At 42.4% G+C, this 26,703-nt stretch overlaps 1 long non-coding RNA gene across 2 annotated transcripts in view; it reads left to right on the forward strand.

The window, feature by feature from the left end:
* Positions 1 to 24,147, forward strand: part of LOC142830656 (uncharacterized) — a 45,489-nt gene extending 21,342 nt beyond the window's left edge. For both annotated transcript variants that reach the window (XR_012906093.1, XR_012906094.1), the window contains 2 exons: positions 21,380 to 21,499; positions 22,041 to 24,147. This is a non-coding gene — a long non-coding RNA (uncharacterized LOC142830656). The remainder of the gene's footprint in view (positions 1 to 21,379; positions 21,500 to 22,040) is intronic.
* The last annotated feature ends 2,556 nt before the right edge of the window (positions 24,148 to 26,703 follow it).

A 26,703-nucleotide genomic window follows, 5' to 3' on the forward strand; every position in this document is an offset into this window, starting at 1 on the left:
AAAACCTGCTCTTTTGATACACGCCTCCTTCCTCATGGAACAAGGTTTACAGGGATAGCAAAAGAGCATGTCCGCCTTTCCAAAAATTTTCTGGATATCCCAGAAAAACGCTGCAGTCTAGATGTAACCACAGATAAAACTATAGCCTATTATCTCAAGGCACGTCTGCACCAGGAAATTATTTAGAAATAACTAAATTTAAAATAATAACTCCCAAAATAACTATTTCAAAATAAATGTATTCCCCAAGGGATGCAGGAGTACAGATTTTTAAATAACCAGACCATTATTTCGAAATAATAGGCTTGGTAGTGTGTGCACACTGCTTATTATTTCAAAATAAGGGGGGTTATTTCAAAATAACTCCCCAGTGTAGACCAGGGCTCAGAGGGGTAGCCATGTTAGTCTGTAACTAAAAAGACTTAAACATCTGAAGAAGTGACTTGTGCCCACAAAAGCTCATCATATAGCCTCTCCCTGAGTTACGAACGAGTTACAGACTAAACACGTGGCTGTAACTTGATCTGTTCATAACTCAGACCCCATTGAGTTACATAGCAACCACGCTGTTCATAAGCACAGGTCGCATTCATAACTCGGGGACCGTCTTTACGATTGCTCCATGGGAGCTTTGGTCATAAATGCGAACAGTCGTAACTCAACTGTTTGCAACTCGGGGACCGGCTGTATATATATTTGGTTAGTCTCTAAGATTCTACGGGACCATTCATTGTTATTCATCATTGTCATTTTTAGACAAAAATATAGTAAATGAAAGTCTGAAAATACAGTAGTCAACTTATTCTGAATCTATAGTATTCTGAATAGGTGGATAGTACCAATATGGTACTCCTCATTCTTAATATAGGCGTATCTGTCTACTAATCAAACTTTAGAACCCTCAAAAGTAACATCTTAACTGTTCAAATTATTGTAATTCTATGGTAAGAATTTATACATTAAAACAACTATTTAACCATCAAATTGTCAATTCATTCTGAAATTCATTCCCACATAAAGATAATTTATAGACAAGACTTTTCATTTGATAAAATTCAGATGCAAATATGACACATTAACCTCTAATAAGAACTTAATTCAATATTACTTTTAATTTCTCTTGAAATCCCTAGTAGATGTAATAATAGTTAACTTGTAACCCTATTGTTAGTTTATTATAAACATTTATGTTTCGCTGATCAAATATTAAGGCAATATTAAACTCATTTATAACTCATTAATTAGAACTTTTACCTCACTGAAAAGCTGTTAGTTGTGTATGACATCTCAGATATTATATTATCTTGAAAAATTTCTAGGCTGTAAATGCTGTCAACATTCATGCTTTCTCTCCTCTATATTTTAATGCATATAAATAGTTTCTCATTTAAATAGGGCTACACTGAAGAACTGTAATGAATTTTCCCATCTCCACAGTGTAAATTACTCCTCAGAAGGGGATATGGTCTCATGACACAGGTTTTTGTATCTAGATCCGTCCAGTACAATGAGTTCCTATATTCTAATATTTATCTTGCGGGTTTTGAAGTTGGCTTTCAAAATGACTTTATGTCTGAGGATGGGTCAACCCTTAGAGAAGATTTCCATGCACATTTGGAGGCAGAGAATGGCTTTTGGTATGCAGGAAATCTCCATTTGAACCATGTGTCCAACCTAACAGAATTGAGCCCTGATGAACATGTTCCTTATACCAGGGATTTGGCACCTCCAAAAGACTTCAGTGTTGATGACCCCACCCTGCCACTTGATGTAGCAGATGGATATTAGGCTGCAAAGGTGGAAGCTCTCTAGCTTTTTTTAAATCTAGCATTGGTAAGGCATCCATGTCATAGGCAGCTGTGGAGGAGGCATCCATATCATCCATATCATCCAAGGCATCCATATCATCCTTGCAGCTGTGGAGGAGGGAGGGGTGAGTACAACTGTGCCCTCATTACCCCTATACTCGAGGACACTCCATGTATTTATTTATTTATTTACTTATTTGCCTATGCCTCAAAATACTTTGGTTTTACAATCAGCCTAAAAAGGAGGGAGGTTTTCAGATCATGAGCATCAGGAGCACGATGATCCCATGGTCACAACAACACCTTCCTCAGCTCAGTCAGGAAATTGTGCTATCTGGGTAGCAAAATTTCTAGCAATGGTATGTTGGATGATGAGATCATTCAACACCTGCCAAAGGTGTCTGGCAGGCTCCCCCCATAGCTCTGGAGGGAGAACAGAGTCTACCTCAGAACCAAGATAAGAGCTGATAGGGCTATTGTGCTCACCTCACTCCTCTATGGCTACAAGACATGGATACTTTACCAATACCCTATCAAACACCGCTGAAGAACTTTCTGTTGTAGTTTAAGTCAGTACTGTTCTGACAGTTTTCACTCCTATGTTCACCCCTTTGGCAAGACTGTGCTAAATTTTGTACAAAGTATACCTTGGGAGGTAGCATTTGAAAACTCCTAATTTGGTGTTTATTACTGTCCTGATAAAATATATGTGGCAACACTGTATGTAAAGTTATAAGATTCTATTGTATGATATTATTAAGACATGTTCCAAGTCTGGAAAGCAGTCACAAACCAGTTACTTGGGCAAGGTGTACACTGCAATGTTAAATTGGAAAAAGAAACACAATTTGCATTACACAAATTGCGTATCTTTTTCTGCTTTACTTTCAAAAGAGGCTTTTCAAAAATTTGGTGCATCTATATGGTACCAAATTTTGGAAAAAAGTGCTCTTTCAACACATCCCTTATTCCTCATAGAACATGGTTTACAGGGATGGCGAAAGGGCGTGTCCTCTTATTCAAAATATTCAGTCTAAACGTAGCCCCAGAAACAAAAGGCTAGCTGACACCTTGGACAAGTGTCAGCAAAATCATATGGGACCTGGTTAAATGGCCATTTTTTTTGGTCAGGAAAGAGAATGTGGGTGAAAATCTACATCGTGACAAAGAAACAGCTAGGGGGTCCCTAGCTACAACTGAGAACAGAATTTTATTAAAAACGTATTTGGGAGAAAAGCAGTATCACCAGCTGCTGGAACATGGAAACCCCATGTACAAAAAGTGGCCTTTTTCGAAAAAAACTTCACCTGCATCTACACTGCAGCTGCGTTCTTTCGAAAGTAAATTGAAAGAACGTGGCAGTTTTTTTGACCGAGGTAAACCTCATTTTATGAAGAACACCTTTTTTCCAAAGTGCTCTTCTGAAAAAAGGTGCTATGTAATGCAAACTGTGCTTTTTCGAAAGAGAGCATCCAGACTGCCTTGGTGCTCTCTTTCAAAAAAGCTGCTTACAGTCTAGACGCTCTTTTTCGAAAAAGCCTCTTTCAAAAGAGGCTTGCAGTCTAGATGAAGCCATGGTGTTTACTCCTTGTTTTCTTATTCCAGAAAAGTTGTCTCCCTTTGCTAGAGGCTGCATAATATTTGTATGTGTGTATATATATATATATATATATATATATACACAAAATATCATGCAGCTATCCAATTTTGCTCCCCTTTCCAGGCAGTCATACACAAGAGAATGGTATCAAAGTTATCTGTTCCTGAGGTTCTCGTTTCTAATGGTAGCATATGTACAACTAATGCAGAGAGATAAAGCTACGGTGCATCTTTGAAAACAGGAATGTTACACGCATCTCGGTTTTAATATACTTGTTGGCAGATGGCACTATCCAAACTGGGAATCAGTTTTCAGCAGAGGCTTGTGCTAGCCTCTCAAATACATAACATGACCCAAATTCTGGATAATTCTTATGCATATCTGAGATCAAAATAAGCCCACAGTACTATTTCATTTGTAGCCAATGCTAGAGATGACCCAATATTTTAAAAAATTAACTAGCTACTATTTTAGTCAACAATATGTTCATTTAGCTAAGTTTCATGGGATCATATTAGGGGTTACTCACAAATAATAAGTATTCCTGGAAATGTTTGCAAGTTCCAAGGATTTCACAAACTGAATGTGAATTTAGAAAATTCATAATTGAATTATGTTGTTTTTCACTAAGCACTACTCATTTTTTCTGTTGAAAAAGTTTCAGATATCCAATAAGGGAGCAGAATAAACACCATGGGATCAACTGTGCTACAAAAATAATGAATAGTGACATCTAAACAGAAAAATTCATAAATGACATATTGTCTAAAATATTCTCTCTCTAAGCTGTTTGGCAAATATTTAGAGCATATCTTAATGTTATCCCTTGCTTTTCAATTCATTCCCTTCTTACCATGTGTTCAGTTTCCTCTAATCTGGGAACAAGGACAGCCAGGGACATATATCCAGCCAACTTTCCATGATCCACCAGCAAGTGCTCTATTGACCAGTTTGGGAAATTCTAACCTACAAGAATCCCTAAATTGTTTCTCACTTTTGTTTAGTGAATGTACAGCCATGAATTCTTGATATTATCTTCTTTAATATATAACAAAATGGGTGAGTGTATATTTTATAAAAAAAAATTATATTTTATACAAAATTTCCAAACCACAAAACTCTGTTACACATATCTCTTCCCTGGAAAGGGGCTAAAGAACAAATATGGTAGATGTTAGTTACATTGCTTAATTCACTACTGGAAGGTACTCAGGTGTTATTGTGGCAAACCTACACAAAACAGAATAGAATAATATAAAAATAAAACAATGCTTAATCTATGACATTTTATTGTAACTTAGAAGAAACATCATGCTACCTAATGACACTTAGTTCACAGTGGTTTTGTGAAGAATAATTAGTGAATGTCTGTAGAGCACTTTGAAATATGTAAATTACTATATAAGAGCTAAATATTATTAGCATTTTCCACTATATAAAACAGATTGCAAAGAAGAGTCTCTATCTCCCTTCAGACTGAATTTCTCTCCTCATTTATACTTGTCATTAAGGGTCAGAGCATCTTCCCAAAATGGACTAACCCACAAGGTCACTTAATTAGATAGATAACATAGTTTGTGTCACAACTAATCAGACTTTGTTACAAAAGAATCTCTCCTGCAATAGGAGGTTAAATGCATCTGGGTTTTTTGTATGAATATTGTAAAAATGCTCATCTCCTCAAAGTAAAATGGCTTGAACCCTGTTTTACACAAAATGAGTCATTTTTTTTATTCTGCATCTTCAGTCCAACTGATCATTTTTTGTTTTCAAAAACTGATCAATAAAAATGGTCAAAAAACCTCACAGTTGGATTTTTTTCACCCCTACTGTCTTCATTCAGTTTTCCCCAAACCAGCTTTTTTTTAAATATCGAAACATTATGGTTATCTGCCTTCTATCCTCAGTCATAAAGGTAATGGAAATTATGCAATTGATTTCAAACGGGTGTGAAAGGAAGGTGTTGAGGCCTACCCAGAATATGTCAAATAAGCACCAGTTTAATTGTAAGTGTAAAGGAAAAGCAGCATTGTTAGATACAGGAGATGTAAAATAAAAACAAAATTTGATTGGATGACCAACAGTAACCCCGTTGTTAGGGAAGTAAGTAACTCAGACTGCAATATGAAACAAAGTGCTGATTACCCCAAATGGAGCAGATGAAAGTTTTGAAAGGGCAGAATGAGACAACAAAAATCTAATGTCAGCAATTGTCAGGCGAGTGGAAGAATACTGAAATACCGAAACAGGGTATATAAGGCTGAACGGAACAGACCAAGAGCTGACGGGTTGTGAATCCAAAAAGCTAGGTCTGATCAACCAGGGCTCCCTCACCAGCGCTGAATCTCGCTGCCCCACATAAGCTATGAAAGGGGAATAACACCTTGTTGGAAGTTGCAACAAAAAATCCAGAAAAGGAGAAACATAAAGAAAAGAATATCTCCTGAATCTAAGCAATGCTTCTATCTTTCTTTACCCAAGTATTATATATTTGTCAACTCCATAAATTGTTTAAAGGTAAATCTGGAGGGTATATCTGTAGGAGGAGTTATTATTTCTTGGTTTTTAACTGTACTGTTTTTCTACCTTTTATTTGTATATTACACTGTCTTAAAAGAATCAAAGATAGTGAATTGATTTAAATGACAAATTAATTATAAAGTAAAAAGATAGAGAAAAATCTTTGTTTAACCCTAAAAAGAAGTATTCCTCTGTCTGTGGTTTCAAATCCTTTAAAGAACCAAAACCGGTTACTGACAGCGGGAAGAAGATTAAGGAGACTAAATTCTTAATTGAGGACAAGTTCTTTTGATAATATTGAAGGACTTATAAATTATTTAGTTTTACATTTTATGAGCCAGACTGTGATACTTGTCCTCATGTTGAATAATAACTTACCTGCATTGAAAACAATATTGATGTTGAAATTAATGGAGTACTAATATGCTTAAAGTGATATTTATGGTTAATTATATTACTGAATTGGGGTGGTGTCTAATATTGTAGTAATAAAACCTCAAAAATAACATAATTGTTTGATCTGAACATTTTCACTGAGGCAATACAATACCCAATAATAATCAATGGAAATTGAAAAGAAAATGGAACAGTCTCTCACTGGTGTGATACTACAATCTATTTATACTTTATAACTGTACAGGCTATGCAGTTTCTTACAGTCCAGTTGAATGTGCCTTAAGAGACTTCCTTTTGCCTTTCTGTGTTTCAGCTTTGGTTTTCTTGGATTATTCAAGACTGCTAAGTTTGAATCTTATTTTTCTTTAATACCAATGATATTTTATTTTTAGACGAGACGGTATGAATGCAAATTATATCTTAAAATACACTCACTGCTGTGTATTATCAGTTAGAGTTAGAATTTGCTCTAAAAACTTATAAAAATTGATGTGTTCTGGGAGTTTGATAAGCTTTTAAAGGTAAATTCCAGACTTTACAACATGTTTGCTTTTAATAAAAGTTGGAGGTGATAGCTCTGTCCTCACTTATACCAAAAGAATTTGTGTTGGGTATATTTTATAATTTGCATCTTTTTTCCTCTTTATTCAATAAATTGTTATAAGTGAAAAAGGTTGGGCTGAATGAATGGAGACTGGCATTTGAACAAAGACATTTAGGTTAGGATTAAGGTGGTTAGTGAGCTTTTCCAGAGAATGGATTAGACTAAAAACATATTGAAAAAAGGTTAAAAGGTAAAACTTTTTTAGAGTTACTGGAGTGGAATAAAAATAAAAAATACAGTTAGGAACATGGTTCATTACTAGCTAGCTCTTTGTCACTGGACTCTAAGCTGATAAAATGTTGGTATGTTATTTAACCTCCTTCCTCCCCAAAACAAGCAGGACTATACAATGGCATCATAAAAAGTAACATTCCCTTTGACTGCAAACACCAGTGCTTGTCAATTTATATATAATAGTTTCCAGAAAGCTGCATTCTTATCAGGAAAATTTGCCTTCTAGAGATTTGTCAACCATAAACAATAGAACTATGGTTAGAGCTCTGAACAAACAGATTATGCACAAAAGGTCAAAAATCATACCGAACACAAAATGGGAAGAAAAAATAACAGATTACAGATTCTGTGATTGTGCTATGTTGAAGTAGGCTAAATTCTGTGCTAAGAAGGTGAGGTGAAGGAAAGACAAAGGTGTAAGGAAAGTCTTAGAAAGCTAGAAGGTACCACAGAAAATCTATTGTTTTTTAACTACCATAGTTAATCATGCATTAACCTGATTTGTGCATGCCAATGCCCATTTATGACAGTAAATGCATAAATTGATATGGGTGAATAACGTTGTGGGGAGAATTTACTTTTGACCTCCGGAACAGGGAACTTCCTGCAGAAGTTAAAAGTTATAAAATGAAGACTAGGAACAGAAAAGCAAGCGAATGAATAAGAGAACACAGCAAGAGTCAGAATGGAGCTGACAGTCGCCATATGTGCTTTACACCACTAACAATTCAGAGAGGGAGATGAATTAGTAGTGAATCTACATATTTCACATTTGGCCCATAGTTGCTTGGAAGCACCATATTGGGGATTTCAATGTGCAACATCCTGAAAGAGGCTTTGATTACGTTAAGAATTATCTTTGTTTTGCTGGTTCTTAATCATTCAAAGTCATGTATGGATGCATCTCTACCCTTCATGATATGTACTTAAAGAATTTTAAATCTTTATTTTCCCTTGTTAATAGGATAAATAGCTGTGTTTAGTGAAAGCAACAATATTAAATAGATAGTAATTACAGTCAGCCACAAAAACTATCAACTTCAGAATAGTTACATTTTTATAAGCTCTCTCTCTCTCTCACACACACACACACACACACACACACACACACACACACACACACACACACACACACACACACACAAAGAAATGTGTTGGTACTCTGGGACTGTAAAGTTACCTAGGGTTCTAGGAGTCCCACATATAATTTTACCTGATGTTAAAAAAAGAGAAATTTGGAAGGAGGAAGTTAAATCAGACCTTGATGCTTCCTGATGCTGGCAAACTAGGAAAAATATTTGACTATCACATTCAGTTTTGAAATAGATAATGCATTTTTCGTTCTTTAAAGAAAAAAAATATCCTCCAATTGGGCATGTCAGCAGGTTCCCTGAAGATCTCTAAAGACCACAATAAGAAAGCAACAGAATCCCTAATTGGGCCTAATTCTTTAGTAACATTGGGCAGTATCACCAGCCAGGAACTGGACCAATACCAAGACAGCTCTAGACTATGGGTATTATATATAAGGACCCTTCTCCTGAGCTATAATGAACATTCTTCTGCCACTCCATTCAAGATCTGGGTACTAGAGAGCCCCACATGTCAAGCATTGCTGGATCACATGCACAGTTTGTACTTTGCTTCTTTAAAGGAACCACCTGCATAACTATTTAACAGTAACTGCAGATTTTTTTTAAAAGAAAAGTCATAATAACAATGTAGTTTATCCAGAATCTACTACAGGCAGTCCCCGACTTACGTGGATCCGATCTATGTCGGATCCGCAGTTATGAACGCGGCTTTTCTTGCCCCGGAGGACACGGACTGCGGGACCTCGCGGTCCTGCCGCCCATGTACTCCAGGGCGAGAAAAGCTGCTCCGCATCTTCCCACGCAGCTTTGCAGACCAGGGAGACGGGGAGACCAGGTCAGACCAGGGAGATGGGGAGCAAAGCCGCGGAGCACGCCCTCAGGGGGACAGCTTAAGCGCGCCCGGGCTGTCCCGCTGTGGGCATGCTCCAACCAAGGCTTTGCTCCCCGTCTCCCTGGTCTGACCAGCAGACCAGGGAGATGGGGAGCAAAGCCTCGGAACACGCCAGCAGTGGGACAGCGTGGCGCACCTGGACTCTCCCGCTTTGCTCTGCGGCTTTGCTCCGTGTCTCCCAGGTCAGCAGACCAGGGAGACGGAGCAAAGCCGTGGAGGACTTGGGCGTCACCACCCCAGTCCAGGGGTAGCTAGTGCCCCCCCAGCAGACCAGGCTTTTCTTGCCTACCCCTGGGGTAGAGCAGCTGGGGGCTGCTGGGTTGGTCCCGCAGCGCTGCTCCGGACCAACCCGGCAGCACCCCAGCTGCTCTGCCCCAGGAGTCCTGATTCAGCTGCTGCTGGTCAGCAGCTGGGGTGCTTCTGGGTTGCTCCAGTAGCGCCGAAGAGCCGCGCTACTGGAGCAACCCAGCAGCACCACAACTGCTCTGCCCCAGGTGTCCCCAAGTCAGCCGCTGCTGAAACTGACCAGCGGCTGACTACAGGAAGCCCGAGGCAGAGTTGCTCTGCCCCAGGCTTCCTGGAATCAGCCGCTGATCAGTTTCAGCAGTAGCTGACTTGGGGACGCCTGGGTTTCTAAAGTTGAATCTGTATGTAAGTCAGAACTGGCATCCAGATTCAGCCACGGTTGAAACTGATCAGTTTCAGCAGTGGCTGACGCCAGTTCCGACTTACATACAGATTCAACTTAAGAACAAACCTACAGTCCCTATCTTGTACGTAACCCGGGGACTGCCTGTATATATTTGAGAAAGTCTGTTGGTGATCCTACCACTTACTACTTAGGAACAATTCTTGAACAAAGTCTAAGGCCATGTCTACACTATGGAGTTTTTTTTCTGGGATACCGCTTTTCTTTGCGGAAGAGCAGACATGCTCTTTCAGAAGTCCTGTCTTCCTCCTTCCACGAGGAAGAAGGGTTCTTCCGAAAGAGGAGGTTTTTCCAAAATTTGGCCCAGAAAAACCTCTTCCAAAAAATTGTGGAGCACAGTTTGCGTACCTTTTTCCAATAGATCAGTGTAGTCTAGACATAGCTCAAGTTTGGTATACAGCTTCCTATTATCATAACTTAAAGCAAGGTAAGGTTTTGGTTGTGTCAGGAAAATGGAATGTGCCTGGAATGGGATTGCTTTTCTGAAACCATACAGAAAACAGGTGAAAGGGGCTGTCTGGAGATGCCTCCCCCATCCGGGACTGCCATAGCCCCGTGCCTCCCAACCTCCAGATACCCTTTAGTGAGGGTATGGGGCTGAAGCTCTTCCCCCCACAGCCCCAATTCATATGTGAACATTGCTCGCTGCTCCCCTTTGTCAGGAAGCAAGAGGAAAGTGCAGAATTTGCTGCATTCCTCACTCTGGCTGGGGAGCACAGGGAACAGATGAACTTGTACCTGCCCTGTCAAAGGATATGCACCCTCCCCCAGATGTGCCCACTGGAGCTGCAGTGGCCATGCAGTGCTCCTTTTCACCTGGCCCCAAGTGAGAGAGGGATGGGGTTGAACTCTCTCCACAGGGCAGCATTTATACTGAGCTCCTACTCCCCAAAGCAATCATTTAAATGAAGCAGGTACATTTTCATTTTATTTTCCAAAAAAACAAAAATTAATTGAGTTAAGGACCAGAACAATGCTAGATAAATCTTCTAGTATTATGTTTTACAGATTGACACATGCTCACCTTCATATTCCCTACTTTCCTTACAAAACATGTCTGTCACTTTACTGCAGGGGTGGGCAATAATTTTTAAAAGGGGGCCACTTCATAAATTTCTGAAGTGGCTCTGGGATAGCAGGGCCTCAGGAGGAAGGGGTGGGGCCAAGAGACTTCTTGTGCTACCCCTCTCACAGCCCCTGTTTGGCCTGGGGGTGGGGGAGCATGTGAAGTCTCCCCCCCTCCACCTCCACCTCCACTCCCACCCCAGTGCCTAGAGAGAATCGCCAGCTATTTCAAAACAGCTGGTCTAGACATAGCCCATGGTGGTTCCCTTTAGGTGCCGCAGTGGGAAGTGTCCAGTGGAAGGGCTTGGTGATGGGGAAAGTGCACAAAGTCCCTCACCCCCTGCTCCCACCCTGCTAGGGGCTCATGGCGGCTTGAGAGAAATGCCAGCTATTTTAAAATAGCTGGTGTACGCCCCTGGCGGGGATACAAGACTGCGCGTTCCCCTGTCCCCAGGTCTCGATTGGCTTGGGGTGGAGGAGCATCAGGGCAGCCCCGGGCCAGATCCACCTGTTTGGCAGGCTGGATTCAGTCCACAGAGACCTCTTTGCCCACCCCGGCTTTACTGCATGTGCATGATGCCCACACATGGTGGAAATGCTATGAAGTAGCACACCGGATTTTTGGAACATAATACCCTCAGTATAGAACAAAGTAACATAGTAAAGCAGTGCATGAGTAAAGCTGAAAGATGTTCAGTGTAGCTTTGATTCATATTTTTCCAGTAAAGCTTATGAAGCCCACATACTACAGTTTCCAAAATACATTCTCCGGGGAGTTAAACATCATGTTTTGTCAGAGACGTCTCATTTATGCATTTGCTTATGCTCTGATCTTGCAATGATATGTGTGCAGGCTGACTCCCACTGAATGGCTGAATAACGCTGAGGGCTTCTAACAAAGGCATCCCTTTTGTCCAAGAGAGTTGCCCTTTAGGCACAGCAGGGCCAGGTTGTGAAAAAGATAACTCAGTATACTGAGCTCTTCTGAAAAATCTGGCTGCTTTACCTTGGTGGCTAAATGGGAGCTTTCAAATTCTGAAAACAATGAGAGTTTTCCATATAACTGTTAATGTCATATGGGGGTATGAGGAATCTTCCTTTGACTTCCTGTTCATGTGTGCATTGGACATTTATGGTGGGATTTTTAAAACAATTCTTTTGGATTCCTACTACTTCTATTGAAGGCATGAGTTAAGCTCTCATTAACGTCAAAGTGCTTTTGAGAATGCTCCCCTCCTTGTGAACGCACACTTACATGCACTGATCAGGTTATAAAATATAGGCTAAATCCAATTTGGAGATTGGCTGCTTGCTGTACAGTTTGAATCACACCACCAGCTCCAAAAACCTTCTCACCATAGGAGGTCTATATGGAAATAGGGATCTGAATGTTGAGACTTGAACTCATTTCTAACATAATTTCAGCTTGTGGAAAAATATTCATATAGGTTGAACTGTTATTTTAATTGCCCATCCAATTATGTATTTCCCTACCCAGTGGGAAGAATAATCCATGCCCATTCTATAATGAAACAATTAAAGGTCCAACCACTTTCTGACTTTTATGCATATGATGAAATTAGAAATACCATAATTGCACAGGAATACGGTACCCCATCTCGCTATTTATTATTGTTAGTTTTACCAAATATCTTGAGCAACGGCATATAGGCAATTCAATTTCTGCTGCATTTGTTTTCTTTTAAAAAATGACATCATGGTAATGATTGGTGGCTCTGTTATGATGACAGATGGCAGAGCTTCTTTTAATTATTATTATTATTAATTTAAAGGTTCTCTTATTGACGTTTTTAACACATCCGTGGGTGTTTTGTAAAATATTACGGTTTGAGCCTGACAATGTTTCTTGCTATCACAGCGTAGTCACATTATCTTCTCATAACCACTTTGGTCTCACCAAGCTGCTCATCCAGTAACAATCAAATATGAACAGGGACACTGTCCAGCACACATATCAATTTGCAAGCCAATGACAAGAGCAAGATTTTTTTTCTACAAGATTAAATTTAAAACAAAGACAAACTGTGATGAAAGTAGCATTAGAAATAATTTATGATGGCAGATGATGATGAAGTTGTACAATATTAGCTGACAGGAATATGGAATTGATCCTGGCTTTTATGGGACTGAGAAATCAAGCAGTTTGTCTTTGAGCAGCTTCAGTGAGATGCTTCCCATCTGCTTTTCAAGATATGAACAAAACTGGGCATGCTTGCCATACAAATGTTGCTACGGTAAAGTCTCTGCAAAAGCGTTTAGTTGACAATTATTAAAATCAGTAACCATATATGTGAATATGGATGGTACCATCAATATGTTAACGTATATGCAATTAGGTACTTGCTAACTAAGGTCATTATGTACCCATGCACGCATTAAAAGCAGCTTAAAAGGTACAGGGCTCTTGCCCATGTTTATAAAAGCAAGGGAATTCCTGATGCAGAATAAATCTCCACAGCTGACTCTGTGAACTGTGGAGAGGGCAGGGACATGTAGGAGATGTCATATATGCCTGCACATATACCCACATAGCAACCAATCCAGAAAAGAGAGAAATAGACATATTTTCTGGCGACCCTTCCCATATTCACAGCTCAGCTGCACAAGTAGAATCTGCCAGCCACTTTGCACAGCATGTTCATTTCCTCCATAATTTAAACCTTTTTATTGACAAGCTCAGAATCTGACCCCAATGGCCGGTGTATCTGAAATCGTAAATGAACCCTAAATTAAATAGTAATTCTGTGACAGATGACTAAGGTACATCTAAAATGTGCCATGTTTTCATTTATCACCCCCAGGACATTGCTCTGATATTGACCAGTGCAAGGTTTGCCTTTGACTTCTATGAGTGCAGAAATAAGAAGCTGTGCATCTCCTGTAGGCAAGAGAAGGGATGGTTTGTGTTACACAGTAAAATATACCACACTGACCTGAGGTTTGGGTGATTTCATAGAGCAGCGCAGGAATTCCCCTTCATTGGACAATATACACCAGGGGCAAAGTGTGCATATTGGTGTGAGATGTGAACCTCCCATTATAATCAGCAACAATGTAGTAGCCAGTCAGGTGCTAGGATTCAAAGATGTTTGTTAATATTTATATACCAGAAGATTTAACTGGCATTGCTTGGGCCCTTAACTCAATTAATGTTTGCTTTTCTTCATTTAAAATAATTGCTCTGGGGTGGTGGGGAAGACGGGTTCAGTATGCAGGCTGCCAGGGATAGATCTCCCTACCCAGAATGAGGAATTCTGCAGACTGTGCACTTTCCCCTCACTCCAGAAATGTTCCTGTATGAATCCAGAGTGGGGAGGGGGAACTTCTGCCTTCCCCTCCAGCCTGCCGAAAGTGTGTCTAAAGGTGGAAGACTCAGGAGTAGGGAAGTTCCACAAGGAGGGGCACCCCCAGCCATCCTCTTTCTCCAGTCTGATGCTTCTGTCTCATTTCTGTTTGGAGATGTTTCCTTAAAATTTTGGTTGAACTTCTGTAGTCCAGCATTATCTGGACCTGACCAGTGTTGAACTAGAGAATTTACTGAACCACAGGAGGTCAATATTATGTAGCAGCATTACTAACACTTCTAGGCAATGTCTACACTCACGGCTTCTTGTGTGAGTAATATGCAAATGAGGCTAAGCATGGAATATCACCGAGCCTCATTTGCATACCTAATGAGCCACCATTTTTTTCAGAAGAGGCTCTTGCGCAAGAAAAACCCTCTTGCACAATGCCATTACACCTATTACTTGAGAGGAAGAACGGCATTGCACAAGAGGGTTTTTCTTGAGCAAGAGCCTCTTCTGAAAAAAATGGAGGCTCATTAGGTATGCAAATGAGGCTAGGCGATATTCCACACTTAGCCTCATTTGCATATTACTCACATAAGAAGCAGTGAGTGTAGACATAGCCCTACTGTTTACTAGGCTCTTAGGAGATATTCAGAGATAAATTAAGGCTAAATAACAGCACTGAACACTGAAAGCCAGGACTGGTGGCTGTAAACAAACTTTACTATCATGGGAAACTTGGCAACACCCATGATACGTGGACATCCAGCTAACTAAAATCATGCCGGACCATGGATGTTGCCAGACACAGAGTACCGGACTAGAGAGGTTCAACCTGTACCCTTTGACAAATATTCTGTTTAGGTTCTGCATTTGCCTTGGCAGTGTTTGTTAAATGTATTACTTAGCACTGAACTATGCTGGATTCTATTATGTGAACTGAAGTGAGTAGAATGACTCATGGGGTCCATAGTAGTCACACACCGGTCTTTCAAAATTGCTCACCTCGCTACACAAATTGCTTTGTAAAGACCTGATCCAAAGTTCATTGAAATCAATGGAAATCTGTCAGTTAACACAGTAGAATTTGGATCAGGCCCTAACTTTTTGAAAGGCCTGTAGATGGAAGCAGTCATAGTATTTGAATTAAGTAGCAACTTTTTTAATTGACAGTTTCAATAATATTTACAAACTGAGTCCTCAAAGTATGAGCCAAAACACTTTTTATATAATTGTAACCATAAACCCTCATAAATATAATCAGAAAAATATACTCTCCTTCCCTTACATTTGAAAGGTCAGCTATCTATCACAGATCCCTCACTGCCTTGAAGGCAGCATGAGATCATAGCAATCTTACTTTCCTTGACATGTTCCTGATTTATCACTCCTCTGGCTATCAGTGGTGCAATGTTTACAGTATGCTGTTCACATAACCCAGGATACATATGCAGAAGTATAAGTATTAAGGCTATCTTATGGCTGTTACACTAATTAGGAGGTCTAAAGCCTTAAATAATAGAATTATAGAAATGTAAAGTTGGAAAGGTGCTTTAGCCCTCTGCTCTGTGTCAGGACCAAGGAAACCTAAATCATCTCTGATAAGTATTTTTCCAACTTGATTATAAAAAACTCCAATGATGAAGATTCTCCAATCTCCTTTAGATGCCTATTCTAGAACTTAACTATCATTATGGTTAGAACGTTTTTCTTATTATCTCACCTAAATCTCTTTTGCTGCATTACTTCTTATCCTACCTACAAGGGGCATGATGAGCAATTGGTACCTTTCCTCACAGGTCAAGTTTTCTAAATCTTTTATAATTTTTATTGTTCTTGGGGCTCTTTCCAAATTGTCCATATCTTTCCTAGAGAGTGGCACGTAGAACTGGGCTCAGTACTCCGTCTGAGGCCTTATCAGCATGGAGTCAGATGGGACAACTACCTCCTATTTCTTTCATGCAGTACTCCTTTTAATAGACCTCAGAATATTACCCTTTTTTGCTGTTGCATCACAATAACAATTCATATTCAATTTGTGATCCACTGTAACCCCCAGTTCCTTTTCAGTGATACTACTATCTTGCTAGCTAGTTGTATATTTGGTTTTCTTTCCTAAGGGAAGAATTCAGACCAGTTCTTCAGTTTGTCAGGATTGTTTTGAGTTCTAATCCTGTCCTCCAAAGTTCTTACAAGCCCTCCCAGGTTGGTATCATTTGCAAATTATATGAGTATATGCTATACTCAAATATCAAAATAATTAATAAAAATACTGAATGGAACTGGACTCAGGACCGATCACTGCAGGGTCTGACTAGATATGTCCTCCTATTTTCACAGTGAACCATTGGTAACTACCCTTTGGGGTCAGCACTTTTCAACCAGTTGTGCATTCAAACCAAATTCCAGCCAAACCACATTTCCCTAGTTTGTTTATAAGAATGTCATGTGGAGCTGTGACAAAAAATCAAGGTTTATCACATTTGCCTTGCGGCCTGTAAACCCCCTCCCCATCCACAGACACACACACACACAGTGCTGACACCTTCCCAGGCCACTAACCCTGTCAAAGAAATATTTCCAGCATAATGTTCTGTTTTTGTGAATCACTTTCGTCCACTGTATAGGACAAAAGCACAGCATATACAGCCGCATGCTCCATCAGGGAAGATATAGTATACACGGCCATTCTCTTGTTGTCTGCAGAAAATTGATGTTTTATCCAGTTTTTACACCAGAATTTTCTGTAATCTGATGTTCAAAGCACAATCCTGCTTCTAGTCCACAAGCAGTAGCCACACATCAAAAAGAGTCAAACCATTTTCAAGTACAGCTCACTAATTAAACAGGAGAGTGTTAAAAAAAAGAACCAAAGTGAATCTGGGCTTGATTCAGCATCAGAATATCACTTTGAAAGCACAAGGCCAAAAACTGCATCCAGCAAGGTCTTACAACTAGCAAGATGTCTCTCTGAAGTCATGCAGAGGGGATCGACTTTCTACTTAAACTTTATCACATCTTCATGGCAGGAGATTCTTTTTAACCTGGAGCTATCGCGGACTTCTAGTGTAAATGACTGTTACTATATAGTACAGGATTGGTAATTTAAATTGTAAGATTGCTGCAGTTTGAGAGAACTGCATAAGCTATGTAACAAATAATTGCTCATTTTTTCCATATAAATGACAATTATTAATTACTCATAATCAGGGCTTGCTGAGCGGCGGCAAGCCCTGCTCACCAGCCACGCGGTTCTGCGCTCTGCGCATGCGAAGATCGCTCTGCGCCTGCGCAGATTGCTCTGCGCCGGTTCTTCCAGGGTGTAGTCTACTGGCCCCGGGCGAGTACATTACATTGTTTGTCGAGCCCTGCTCATAATTAATTATACAAAGAGAGAGAGAAAGAGGCAGTCTGTGGCCTATCGCTTTGGGTTGTATGTGTGGTCCTTGAGACATTTTGTTTACCGTTCCCAATTTACAGGATTGCCAGAGTCTACTTGTTTCCAACCTTGCAGGATTTTTGTATGATTATTACTAAAGTGATATGCACATAAAGCATTGACCATGAGAGCCATACATGCTTTCCAGGCAAGTACTGCTATAGTTCAATCAGCACATCCCACAAGTTCTAGGTACACAAACATAGTGAACAAAATTACCCTATCCCAGGAGACCATCCTGGTTATGACAATCTTGCAGCCCAGTGAGATGAAGGAGGGCCTATATTGCCCATAACTGCAGTGTAGGCTCTGTGACTGTCCATGTCTGTCTGAAGATTTGCCTGGTCTCCCAAAGTGCCATCCTCTTCTGTCTGATTTATAAGCAAATGGCTGAGAACAAAATTTACTTACTGTACTTTCCATACTCCTTGCTTGTGTGTAGTAGGCATCAATATTAACTTTTGTAATTCTTTACCTAATTTTAATTTTTTATTTTCAAATGATATAGTTTCTTTAAACTTTTTTTATATCTTCTTCAGACCAAGTGTCAAAGAGGCACCAGTGGGAGCAGTAAGGGCATGTCTACACTAGGAAATGATTTTGATTAACTTATTTCAAAATAATAAGTCCCGAAATAACTATTTCAAAATAGCATGTCCACACTACAGGGAAGCCACGAGTTTAGTCCGAGGCCACTCCCTCAACTTAGAGTCCCAGGAAGCACTGGGGAGTAATTAGTTTGAATGACTCTGGGGAGTAGTTAATTCAAAATAACAGCAGTGGAATGTCTACACTACTGCAATTTCAGAATAGCTGTTTTGAAATAAGAAAGAGTTATCCTGTACAGTAACATCTGTTCTTCGAGATGTGTGTTCCTGTGGGTGCTCCACTGAAGGCGGCGGGCTTATCCCGGTGCCACAAGTTGGAGATTTTTCATTAGCAGTAGCCCAGCCGGCCCACGCATGCGCATTCACCATCTCATACCATTTGTGCTCTTTTTGTGGAGCGCAGTCTGGGCCCGCCAGTTCCTCCTAGCCGGAAGTATCTGAAAGACAAAGATATTAGTTCCGAAGCAGAGAGGAGGATGGGTTGTGGAACACCCATAGGGACACACATTTCGAAGAACAGATGTTACTGAACAGGGTGAGTAACTCTTTCTTCTTCATTGAGTAGTATGCCCATGGGTGCTCCACTGAAGGTGAGCATAGCAGTGGTCCAGTACTAGTGATGTGCTTCAGATTCAAGGTCTCTGTGCTGTGGATAGGGCAGCCTGGGCCACTGCAGAATCATTTCTTAGCATGTTTGCAATGGCGTAGTGCTTGGCAAAAGTCAGAGTAGAGGACCAGCTAGCTGCACGGCATATGTTCTGCAACAGAGCACCCTTGAGAAAGGCCATGGAGGTTGCCATCCCATTTGAATGCTCCACTATAGATAACAGGAGATGCTGCGATTTTTGAAAGACGCATGTCCTTTCTAGTTAAAAGGCAAGTGCTCTTCTGATGTCCAGCACATGTCAGTGCATCTCTTCCATTGTGAAGTGCGGTTTCAGATAAAAGATTGGTAGGCTTATAGGTTCATTTATGTGAAAGGTCGAGTTTACCTTTGGCAAAAAGGAGGTGCTTGGTGAATAATGCATACGGGGGATCAGCAGAAAGCGCTGCCAGTTCACTCATGCTGTCGTCATGCCGAGGTGATGGCAAGCAGGAATGTCACCATCATAGTGAGAGTGCAGAGATCACATGTTGCAAGTGGCTCGAAGGGAGGGGGGAGGAAGGATGAGTTAAAGTGTCCAGGACTAGACCTAGGTCCCATGGCTATGGAGGAGGTCTGTGAGCGGGGTATAGGTTCGCAAGGTCCTTCAAAAATCTTTTGGTTAATGGGTGAGCAAAAATTGAATAGTCATTGATGGGAGCTTGAAAGGCTGATATTGCCACCAAGTGAACTTTAAGGGGGGATATTGCCAGGCCTTCCATCTTTAGAGGATATAATCAAGTATTTTTTGGATAGGCATAGAAAGAGGGTTGACACCTCTCGCCGCACACCATGACTGAAATTGATGCCATTTATGAAGATAGGTCTTTTGAGTGGTCTGGCATCTACTGTGTATGAGGATATCCTTTACTGCCTGAGAACAAGTCATTTCAGGACTTTAGAGCCAACTAGGAGCCATACAGTGAGGTGCGGGCGGTCGATATGAGGATGGATGACTGTACCGTGATGTTGCAACAGTAAGTTGTATAGATTCGGTAGTAGTCATGATTGGGACACAGACAACCGTGATAACTGCAGCAGCCACGTCTGTCGGGGCCAAAATGGCACTATCAATATCATTGTGGCCCCGTCCATTGTTATTTCCTCCAATACTCGTGGTATGAGTATAATCGGGGGAAAATGTACAGCAAGCGGTGATGACCCCTGTCAAGGAGGAAGGCATCCCCTTGAGAAGCTGCGCTGATGCCTGCCCTCAAGCAATAGCGGTGACACTTTTTGTTGTACTATGTGGTGAAGAGGTCTATCCTGGGATATCCCCAGTGTTCAAAGAGGTAGCGGGCCACAACATTGAGCAATTCCCACTCGTGTTGTGGGGAAAAACTCCTGATGAGGTCATCAGCAATAGTGTTGTGCTTGCCGGGGAGGTATGCCGTGGTAAGGGTGATCCTGTGTCAGATAGCCCAATTCCATAAACCAATGGACTCGGTGCAGAGGAATCGAAATCGAGCGCTGCGCTGCCAGTTGATGTAATAAACAGTGCATATGTTGTCGGTGAGGATCTGTACTGTGGTACCTTGTATGATGTGTAGAAAGTGTTTGCAAGCGTTGGACACCGCCCACAGTTCAAGAAAGTTTATGTGCTGCAGGGACTCCTGAGGTGCCCACAGACCTTGAGCATGATAGCTCTGTAAGTGGGCCCCCCAACCGAGTAAGGATGCATCTGTGGCGAGTTGTGCAGCTGGTTTCAGGCCATGGAATGGAATGCCTGATAGCATATTCTTGGGGGTGCGCTACCACACTAATGAGTCTCTGACATTTTTGGGAACAGAGATTACCTTGCACGTGCTCTGGATTCCTGGTGCATATACAGTGAGTACCCAATGCTGAAGGCACCATAAATGGAGCCTTGAGTGAGGCACAACATAAGTAGTGGCAGCCATGTGTCCCAGCAATTGTAGGCAGGTAAGTATGGGGGTCTTGGGAGTGACCAATAAGGTATGGACCAGATCATGGATGGTATGAAACCTGTCCAGGGGTAAGTATGCTCTTGCAGTTATTGAATCCAGCCTTGCCCTGATGAATTCCAGAGATTGGGACAGCGTTAGGGAAGATTTTGCCAGGTTGATAATGAGCTCCAGATTTTCAAACGCTGCCCTGGTTGTGTTGACTGCCAACGTTGCCTCGTCTAAGGTGGGGGCCTTCAGTAGACAGTTATCCAGATAGGGGAAGATCGTGATGCCGAGACATCAGAGGTAGACAGCAATGACCACTAGGGTCTTGGAAAATACTCTTGGCACTGCCAAGAGCCCAAACAATAGCACTTTGTATTGATAGTGTTCCACGCCCAGTACGAAACGGAGGAACCTCCTGTGGGCCGGGTGGATCATTACATGAAAGTAGGCGTCCTATAAATCGAGGGACGCGAACCAATCCCTTTTGTCTAGAGCTGGAATGTTTGAGGCTAACATGACCATTTTGAATTTGTGTTTTCGAAGGTGGCGGTTGTGCTGGCACAGATCCAGGATTGGCCTCCAACCTTCTTTCGAGTGAGGAAGTACTAGGAATAGAAGCCTTTCTCTCAGAATTGATCCAGTACCCTCTCCACTGCCCCGATGGTAAGGAGGAGTGAGACCTCTTGGTGCAGAAGAGGTTCGTGAGAGGGGTTCCTGAAAAGGGATGGGGAAGTAGGGGCAGGAGGAGGCAGAGTAGTGAAAGGGATGGGGAAGCCCGATGTGAGGATCTCTCGGACCCAAACGGTTGGTGGTTATAGCGAACCAGCACAGGTGATATGGCCTCAACTGGTGACGGAATAAACCTCCTGTGTCATGTGGACCCTCGGTAAGGATGGCATGCAGTCCCTCGATAGACCTGCTGCTACGTGTATTGTTGATTGGACACTTTGTTGGGCTGCTGGCAATGCTTCAGTGGGCATTGTCTCTGTCTCGGTTGGTCATATGGTCTAAAGCGGGGAGCATCATAAGAGAATGGTCTCTGCTAATTGTAGGGCAAGTATCTCCTTCATCTGTACAGTGGCGTGTACATTCCCAGCATTCTCAATGTGGTGCGAGAGTCCTTGCCCAAGTGGAATACTTGATCAGTATTTTGGGCAAAAAGCAACTGCTGGTCAAAAGGTAAGCCCTCTACCTTTGATTGTAGGTCTTTTGGGACTGATGCGAGGTGGAGCCAGGAGGCGCAGCGCATGACCACCGACATGACCGTGGTCCACTCCACTGTGTTTGCAATGTTGAGGTGATTTGTAGTGCTGTACGAGCTGCTGTATAGCCCTCCTGGACAACCACTTTCAGGATCTGCCTCTTGGCGTCAGGTAAGTATTCTAGTAACTAACTTAGTATAGTTGTCGAAGTCGTGGTTGGCGAGAAGAGCCACGCAATTAGCCATCCTCAGCGTGGCAGTGGTAGACGAATAAACTTTTCTACCCAAAATGTCCAAGCGTTTTTCACCTTTGTCACTGCTGGCGCTTTTGCCCTGTGAAGTTTTTGCTTTCTGCTGAGCAGCATCCATGATGATGGAATTGGGCTGGGGATGTGTATACAAGAATTCTGTGGCCTTTTTAGTACTTTTTATCCGACTGCTTGTTCGTCAGCAGTGTAGAGGCTGGAGTTTGCCAGATGTCATTACCGATTTCCAGGATGGCCTCGTCAAAGGGAAGTGCTAGTTTGGATTTTTGGGACGGCTATAAGTTCTTCAGCAGGTGATGTTGTTTTTGTGCCATGTTTTGGTCTGTACTTCCAGGAGCTTTTTAAAAGAGTTGCTCAGTCCCAGGAACTGCTTGTAGTCATCTGTCGGGGAAGAATCCCCCTGAAACACTACGTCATCAGGTGAGTCAGATGACTGGTCGGAGGGGGAATCTAAGTAATGCTGTTCACTGTCAGGGGTCAGGTTGTCATCCCTCTCCTGTTAGCTAGCGGCCGAGAGCACAATGCCCGTGGGTGTCAGAGGAGCTGTACGAGGAGACGGGTTGTCCTGGGTCGGATGCTGCAGAGACAGGGATCGCCTATGTCTCAGTGATCTAGATCTAGAGTAGTCTGCACTATGCGAGTGTTGGGTACTTGTGATGTTAATAGGTGTAATGTCGCCTATGATGATATGCATGAGGAGAGTACCTCGGGGAATACCTGCTTGCACTCCTGTAGTGTTGGGAATATACCCAAGGTGTTGGAGACCTCGGCGATCTTGACCTCACTGAATAATGTGAGGGCGACCGGGAGCGGTGAGAATGATAATATTGTCAAGGTGTTAGAGAGCGACATGGTGATCTTAGGTACTGTTGCCAGGAAGAAATGTAGTGTGGAACATGTTGTTGGCTTCCAGAGTGATACAAAGCTGAAGAAGGAGGCTCCGGAGAAAAGACAGCCAGCTCTGGACTAGGTGACGACGTGTGAACATGCTTAGCTTTTCGCTGTGCCTTAGTGGGTATTGGAGAGATAAGCGCAGGAGGTGGAGCTGTGTGGGCTGGTCTGTGCGGAGACGTCACCCGGTTCCGAACGAGTCCAAAGGCCCATGCTAATACAAGACCAAGGATGGTGCTAGCGGCATTGGTAGTGGCAATATCGGTTCCGTTGATGTCACTGGTGCCACCTGCGCCTCTGGTAGAGGTGCTGAGGCCATCGGCACCACAGGTGGATGTCATGGTGCCGTCTGCACCGATGGCTTCAGTGCTGATGGCTTTGGTGCCGAGACTATTGGTCTCATGGTAGCATCGGCCTTCGGACTCTGGCCGCAGCATCGCGTGCACAGTCAGTGCCGGGTCATTAATTATGGCAGGGTTCTGAGCCGATGTGCTACAGCCCTTGCTTGTCGCTAACATGCCTGGGCGGCAAACCGGAGGTGACAGATCTCTCTCTTTCACTCACGCTCCTGTAAGGTGTGGAACTCCTCTTGTCTTGAGACTTGCACAACACAGGAGCCTCATCCGCTGGTGACTCTCCGGCTAGTGGCTGCAATGCTCTATTGAAAAGAAGCATCTTGAGCCGCATTTCTCTATCCTGCCTGGCTCGGGCGGTTAACTTAACACAATGCATGCACTTTTGAGGGATGTGATGCTCCCCAAGGCACTTAATACAGTGTGAATGGCCATCTGACACAGGCATCACGTCTCGGCATGTCACATACTTTTTGGCATGATGGCAACTTTCCTGTGTGACCAGAAATCTTAAAATAGTCTCTCTGTCTCTGTCTTCTTTTCTTTCTTACGTTGTTGGCAAACAACAAACAGGAGAAAAACTGAGAGAGAGAGAGAGAGAGAGAGAGAGAGGGCTCGACAAACTATAGAATCTACTCGCCTGTGGTGAGTAGATTTCAGCTGCGTTTACCAGCAGCACGTGCATGTGCAATGCGGCTCTTGCGCATGCGCAGTGCGGGCCAGGTGAGTGGCTTTTGCCACCGTTTGTCAAGCCTAGTGTGTCGTGTGTGTGTATGTATATAAATTATAACTAATGGAAAGGGCTAAACTGGGACGAATAAACTAATCTTTCTTATTTTTCTTATGCTTATTTTTCCTCGGAATGGAGGAGGAACTTGTCTGGATTCCATCTACGGCTGTGGATGGTTAGGAGGAACTGGTAGGGCCGGACCGCGCTCCGCAAAAGAGCGGGAACGGCGCGAGACGGTGAGCGTGCATGTGTGGTCTGGCTGGGCTACTGCTAATGAAAAATCTCTGACTTGTGGTGCCAGGACGAGCCTGACACTTTCAATAGAGCACCCACGGGGACACTACTCGACGAAGAAGCATTATTCCTCAAGGAAAGAAAGTGTTGTTATTTCAAAATAACAGGCTTGGTAATGTGGATACTCCGCTTGTTATTTCAAAATAAGAGGAGTTATTTCAAAATAACTCCCTAGTGTCCACCAGGGCTAAATGTCTGTGGAATGGTGTTTATAATAAAACAATTATTAACCAAATATATATATTTAATGCAGCACAAGCTGTTTTGTTCCAAGTCATTCAGGCACTTGGGCAGTGAAAGTGTCTCAGAACCTCCATTACTATTGCCATTTCCTCTGGTAGAGAATGCAGTCAAATCCTGTTGCACAAATTCTTGCTGGGTCTGCTTTGAACTGCTTGTCTTCCTGCTTTCCTATGGAAATTTCTATACACTTTAATTCTTCACTCCTTTCCCATCAAAATTATTCCACTGCTGGGGAAATGGCAAACATATCTGAAAAAAATCAGACTTAAAATATATATATTCTGACAATTCATGAGCGCTTTGAAAATAGATCCATCAAATCTATTCCAGCAAAAGAAAAACATCTCAAGCCTGCACTTTATAGCTGTTTTGAGGTTATGAATAAAAAAAAATTAATCTCACAGTGTTTGCTATTTCTGAAACAGTTAAGAAAGCCATGCAAGTTTTGAAGAGAAACCAGAAGACTATTTTACAATTTCCTTACTTGTCTTTTTAAGCATCATGTTTTCAAGATCATTTGATCCAGTGGCTCAATACAAAGTTTAGCAAGCTATCATGTCAAGTGTGTACAGTAATATCAAATGACATCTATGCATCATTTTAACATTAGTGGTGCATTAATAGCATTGATTAATGGCAATTAAATGTTTAGTGTTTCCTATTTATCCAAGTTGTCTTTATGGGATGATTTGATGAACCATGTGTACCAAGTTGTAGGCTATATAGCAAGCACTATCAAGGAGTAACTCCACATAAAAGTACATACAGTACATGCAAAAGGGCATGGGGAAAATGTAATTATAATTGTAATCTGTACCTATGAGGTGTAGTCCTGTATTTCTGTTGTTCATTTGGGTATGTGGCAAGGGTAGGCAATAATTGTTGATGGGGGGGGGCACTCCAAGATTTTGGAAATTAGTCGAGGGCCACACTCTTCCATGGTATTAATGGAGGAGGTGCGGGGTCTGGGATGGAGGTTGAGTGCAGAAGGGAGCTTGGGATAAGGAACTGGGGTACAGGAGGGAGACTGGCGTCTGGGAGGAAGTTGGGATGAAGCAGGCGATTGTGACCTAGGGCGGGGGACTGGAGTGCAGGGGTTTGGGATGCGACCTAAGGTAGGAGGGGTTTGTGATCTGGGGCAGGTGACTGGGGTGCAAGATCTGGGAGGGGGTATGGTAATAAGAGGGGGACAGAGGGTTTGGGTATGTTGAGTGGGGGCACAGAGAGTTGGGCCAAGAAAGAGCTGCAGTGACAGAAGCAGGCTGTGGCCAAGAGACTTACATGTGATGCCAAACAAGCCTGCCTACCTACAGAGCTTAAAATGTTTCCCAGACAGTCAGCCTGCTTGCCTGCCCATGTGCTTCATGAATATGGGTATGTCTACACTACCACCCTAGTTCGAACTAGGATGGTAATGTAGGCAACCGGAGTTGCAAATGAAGCCCGGGATTTGAATTTCCCGGGCTTCATTTGCATAAAGCCGGGCGCCGCCATTTTTAAATGTTCGCTAGTGCGGACTCCGTGCCGGGCGGCTACACGCGGCACGGACTAGGAAGCCTAGTCCGAACTACCTAGTCCGTGCCGTGTGTAGCCGCGCGGCATGGAGTCCGCACTAGCGGACATTTAAAAATGGCGGCGCCCAGCTTTATGCAAATGAAGCCCGGGAAATTCAAATCCCAGGCTTCATTTGCAACTCCGGTTGCCTATATTACCACCCTAGTTCAAACTAGGGTGGTAGTGTAGACATACCCTATGTGAGCCCAAACGAGGGGGCATGAATCTTCTTAGCTGCCTGTTATTCCAGCAAGCAGCTCGCATTGTGTGGTTTCTGCCAGAAACCCGCCAATGGGAATGTGCTGAGGGCAGGGCATCTCCTAAAACTTCTCCCT

Source organism: Pelodiscus sinensis, chromosome 9, assembly GCF_049634645.1.
Source record: "Pelodiscus sinensis isolate JC-2024 chromosome 9, ASM4963464v1, whole genome shotgun sequence".
Lineage (NCBI taxonomy): Eukaryota > Metazoa > Chordata > Testudines > Trionychidae > Pelodiscus > Pelodiscus sinensis.